The following is a 6,000-nucleotide window of genomic DNA, read 5'->3' as shown; positions in this document are numbered from 1 at the left end:
AGTCTACACCTGTTGTTTACGAAGCATGTGACACATACCATTTGATTTGCTCCCGGGTTTAACAAGAAGGCCTTGCTACCGTCCCAGAAGGACAGTCACAGCCCAGCTGGTCGAGAAGACTGTCGTCCTCAACGCCAAAGCTGCGGCTGAAGCCAGTAATGTTCCGTGGCTCACTTGGTAGAGCATGGTGCTTGCAACTCCAGGGTTGTTGGTTTGTTTCCAACAGGGGACCAGTACGAAAATATATGCATCTGGATAAGAGCGTCTGCTAAATGACTAACATTTAATTGTAACGTGGCAATCCTGAGAGCTTCTCTCTCTCCAAGCTGACAACGTGTATAGCCGCCATCACGTGAGAGGAGATTAACGACATGTTTTCATTAAAAACATTATTTAAATGAGCATATTCCATTTGATTTCATCCTTCCACCATATGATATAGTCCGGGCAAAAGCAAATCATTAGTTCTGAGATTCTGAAATTGCTAGCCAAACGGCTGGTCGTCAATTCTACTGGCATGGTTGCTATCCATAAGGACATAAGGAGTTCTAAGAAGACAAAAAAATATTTTATGCAGGCTAGCTACTTTTCCTTTGCTAGCTAGACAACTAAGGCTGGCACACAATCACATCAAGCAGCTGAAATGACAGAAAACTATGTGCATTTTTGTTTGTTTGACCTTTGTTTGAATTGCCACATTCATTATAATGATTCTGAGGAATGAATTCGCCTGGCTCAGAGAAGCTGTCAGTCTCATCACGTTAATTTTCTATGTCAGGGGTTTTCAAACCAGGGTCCGCGTTGGTACTGTGGGTGGTCTGCAAATTGTTTTGGGTTGAAAAATATTTGTTCAGTTTTATTTTATGAATATCGTTAGCTGCAACAGAATACTATTGTGGATCAAATGTGTACGTCTTTGCGTCCAGTCTGAAGGAAGTTACAGGTAGTTTCACGAGCCAATGCTAACTAGCATTAGAGCAATGACTGTAGTCTACAGGAACATGGAAATAGAGACTGTAAATGGCTTCATTGCCAAAATCTCGAACTATCCCTTTAATATGGAGAAAATTACAGTCATCGGAGCTCATTACAGTATATTTGTTTTAGGGGGCGGGCCGTCTAAGTGGTAATTTTCAGGATAGAAAAACATTTTCAGTGTCAACTTAAATAACCAAAACCAGATAGAAAGCACACATAAAATATATATATTGAACTGCAAAATCTTCTCTCAGATCAATGAAACATTTTCTAGAATTGCAGAAAATGTGCATTACTACAGCAATATTTTCTCTATGCTGCCAAGATACTTTTCTAAAAGACTATGTTAGAGTTTACACTTCCTCTTTCAAAGAACTGTGGGGAGGTCAAATAATGAAACTGTCTACCAAACATATTCATTTTAAAATGTTGATTACTTCTACTTGCTATTATCATTCCCCCAATGGCTGTATATGAATGAACAAAGCCATCAATCACGTGACACCATTTATTCCGATGTGAAGAAGATTCAATAGCTCACTGAAGCCTAATGAAGTCGATCAGTCCACCATCAGACAGTTCGGCCTGTCCTGAAGTCATCAGGTGAGAATCGCAACTTGACCTGTTGGTTGTTGATTCTTTTTCTTTTTCTGTTTTACTTGGTAGGTGACGGCTATCCAATTGAATTGCTTATCCAAATGTTTGATTGTTCTTACCAGGTCCTGGTATAATCGTCTAGACGACTTCACATGGTCCACTAGTCCTTTATCTCTCTGGTGTTCCTCCGAGGTTTGTCCAAGAGCAATCTGTGGTGGTGAATGAAGACACGATACAGTAAAAGGGCCTTCTCAAACCCTTTTTGTTAAAATTGTTCAGGAATTGATCCTTGTCAAAGTTGTATTTGGCTACCCTTCACTGCCTGTCACCTTGAATTTAAATAAATGGGTGCACACATTCAATAGAATCAGGATACAGCTTTGCCAAGTTTTTAATCGTATTCTTTTTTGAAAGGCTTTTCAGTTTGGCATGGTATTGTTAGTGGGTGTTCACCCTAAATGTTTGGAGATGAATTTTCTTTTGAACATTACTGAAGGGTTCATTGGTCTGTGCTTTACTAATGTATCATGATCTGTGATAAAGTCAATCAAAGTACAGGTTTTATTTGAATAGTACACATTTGGAGCTAAAAGCTGAATTGCAGCATAAATAGGCCTACGTGCAACTGATTAAACCAAATAGAAGGTCAATTATCCTATATTCATCTGAATGCAGACTAAAATATATTTTTCACCTACTGACCTACTGACATTCGGTGTACTGTGTAATTTCAACTGAAATGTATCGTTCAAATCACAAAACCTGTGAAGAATTTATGCCAGTAATTTGTCTTAGTTACCAGTCCTTTCCAATTGGATGTTCTTGTGATTTACCGCCCATCCACACAGACACCCACATCTTCCTGAGCAGCCTCCTAAAAAGCAAAAAGGGTGTAGTGTGTGCCTCTATACATTGAATAAGCGTATTTTCTCTGTGATAAATGCATGCAAAATGGAATAGAATGGAATGTAAACTCCCATAGTGTATTTGTCAAAAACTCTGCCTACTCAAATATTATCATAACCATACCATATCATCAAAGACCATGAAGATTTAGGTGCTGGGATTTAGAATGTTAGACTGCAACGAGTACCCCTTTCCTGAATTAAATGACCTAAAGCGTCCACTTTGGCCTCATGGGTGGGATGTTATTAATACATTTCATAACAATGATTATAAATCAAATAAAACTATCAAAAATCCAGTATTTCTGGGTCAAACAGTTTTGTTATATTTCAGTCTTCTGTGATGTATATAAAGTGTAATATTCAAAGCTACAGGACTAGTAAAGGCCCAGTGCACTGCTTTAGTGATTTTTATTTTTGTTCCTAAATATATACTGAACAAAAATATATACGCAACATGTAAAGTTTTGGTCCCATGTTTAATGAGTCATACTATAAGGACACAGATTATTTTGCTCAAATTTTGTGCACAAATTTGTTTACATCCCTGTTAGTGAGCATTTCTCCTTTGTCAAGATAATCCATTCACCTGACTGGTGTGGCATATCAAGAAGCTGATTAAGCAGCATGATCATTGCACAGGTGCACCTTGTGCTGGGGACAATAAAAGGCCACTCTAAAATGTGCAGTTTTGTCACACAACAGAATGTCACAGATGTCTCAAGTTTTGAGGGAGCGTGCAATTGGCATGCTGACTGCAGGAATGTCCACCAGAGCAGTTGCCAGAGAATGTTATGTTAATATCTCTACCATAAGCCGTCTCCAACGTTGTAGAAAAGTTGGCAGTACGTCCAACCGGCCTCACAACTTCAGACCAGGTGGCGTCGTATGGGCGAGCGGTTTGCTGATGTCAACGTTGGGAACAGAGTGCCCTATGGTGGCGGTGGGGTTATGGTATGGGCAGGCAGAAGCTACGGACAATGAACACAATTGCATTTTATTGATGGCAATTTGAATGCACAAAAATAACATGAGGAGATCCTAGACCTATTGTGAGGCCCATTTTTTTAATGATATCTCTGATCATCATATGCATATCTGTATTCCCAATCATGTGAAATCCATAGATTAGGGCATAATGAATTCATTTCAATTGACTGATTTCCTCATATAAACTGTAACTCAGTAAAATCGCTGAAATTGTTGCATGTTCAGCACCCCTACTTCCCGTGGCTGTGGTAATATTTGGATGCAAACTCAAAATTGAATACATTTCAACTTTATAACTGATTTGGTATAGTTCTCTTTTTTTAAGCCCATAACCATATGTGTGAGGTGTATACTTTTGTTTCAAATCAGATTTGTTCAAGACTACCAAGAATTACTCTGTGACCCTGATTTAGCCCACTGACCACTTTAGTGGCATTTAGATGTCATTTTAGCTGAGGTCAGCTGTGCACCTACTCGGTCCTATCGTATGCTTGCTAAGAGTAGTACTGCTTCCTGTGAGGTATTAGAGTGAAAATGTCGGATGATGTTTGGAGTAGTTTGACATGAGTTATAGCTCGATTCTTAATTAATTTTTTCCCTACACATAATAAACGTGTATGAAAACAGTGTCAGGTGTGCTGTTTGGGGTTAGCAGATGAAGCCCACGAATGCTAGCTAGCTACTCAGCTTGCTAGCTAACTAGCTAGCTAATATTGGCTAGCAAGGATTTTAGCTAGTCAGTTTGTATACATTATAGACATTTACATTTTGGGGGGAATATCTGTATCTCCATCATTCGGAGGCATAGCGTCAAGGTTTATTTAATGTTACAATCTTGCATGCGTTTTGCTACATTATATATACAAAAGTATGTGGACACCCCTTCAAATTAGTGGATTTGGCTATTTCAGCTACACTTGTTGCTGACAGGTGTATAAAATCGAGGATGCAATCTCCATAGACAAAGATTGGCAGTAGAATAGCCTTACTGAAGAGCACAGTGACTTTCATTATGGCATCGTCATAGGATGCCACCTTTCCAATGAGTCAGTTCATCAAATTTCTGCCCTGCTAGAGCTGTGGCGGTCAACTGTAAGTGCTGTTATTGAGAAGTGGAAACATCTAAGAGCAACAACGGCTCAGCCGCAAAGTGGTAAGCCACACAAGCTCGCAGAACGGGACCGCTCACTTAAAAATCATCTGTCCTTGGTTGCAACAGTCACTACCGAGTTCCAAACCTCCTCTGGAAGCAACTTCAGCACAAGAACTGTTTGGCGGTAGCTTCGTGAACTGGGTTTCCATGGTTGAGCAAGCCTAAGATCACCATGCGCAATGCCAAGCGTTCTCTGGAGTGATGAATCACGCTTCACCATCTGGCAGTCCGATGGACGTATCTGGGTTTGGCGGATGCCAGGAGAATGCTACCTGCCCGAATGCACAGTGTCAACTGTAAAGTTTGGTGGAGGAGGAATAATGGTCTGGGGCTGTTTTTTATGGTTAGGGCTAGTTCAGTGAAGTGAAATCATAACGCTACAGCATACAATGACATTCTAGACGATTCTGTGCTTTCAACTTCCTGCCAACAGTTTGGGAAAGGCCCTTTCCTGTTTCAGCATGACAATGCCCCCGTGCACAAAGCGAGGTCCGTACAGAAATGGTTTGTCGAGATCGGTGTGGAAGAACTTGACTGGCCTGCACAGAGCCCTGACCTCAACCCCATCGAATCCCTTTGGGGTGAATTGGAACGCCGACTGCGAGCCAGGCCTAATTGCCAAACATCAGTGCCCGACCTCACTAATACTCTTGTGGCTGAATGAGAGCATGTGCCTGCAGCAATGTTCTAACATCTAGTGGAAAGCCTTCCCATAGGAGTTGAGGCTGCTATAAAAGCAAATGGGGACCAACTCCATATTAATGCCCATGGTTTTGAAATTAGATGTTCGACGAGCAGGTGTCCACATACATTTGGTCCTGTAATGTAAGTGTCAGTGTTGGTTTGAGGAGAGTGGTTTTTGCACTGCTGCTATTTGGAGATCAACATGTATTCTCTATAATTATGCCAGTATTCATCCTCTGAGTCCTCTCTCAGCTTCAGCCCACTCTGTTGACACACTGCCTCCTCTCCATGTGTGTCTCTTCATAATAAAAATTCACCTCAGTGTGAAAAAAAGAAGGGAAATATTAGGATCAATGTGGCAGTTATTAATGTTGCCGATGAATGAAATATTAAATGGAAGTGCTACAACGTGAAAACCTACTGGTATACTTATTTTTTTACATAATTGTGCTGTCTGAACTGTGAATAATAGTCATATGAAAAGTATTTACATGCATTAATATTACCTCCCCCAGCTTCATGACTTTGAGGTATTGGTTATTTTTCATAATGATGATATGCATAATGGCTCATTGATACAGCAGCGGTATTGTTAGTTACATAAGAATGTGAAGAGGCTGGCAATGATTCATTTCCCACTCTGCAAAAACGGGTTGAATCAACGCTGTTTCCACGTCACTTCAACAATAAACA

This window comes from Oncorhynchus tshawytscha, linkage group LG07 (genome assembly GCF_018296145.1).
Source record: "Oncorhynchus tshawytscha isolate Ot180627B linkage group LG07, Otsh_v2.0, whole genome shotgun sequence".
NCBI classification, from domain to species: Eukaryota; Metazoa; Chordata; class Actinopteri; order Salmoniformes; family Salmonidae; genus Oncorhynchus; species Oncorhynchus tshawytscha.
Note: the sequence above shows the minus strand (reverse complement) of the source record.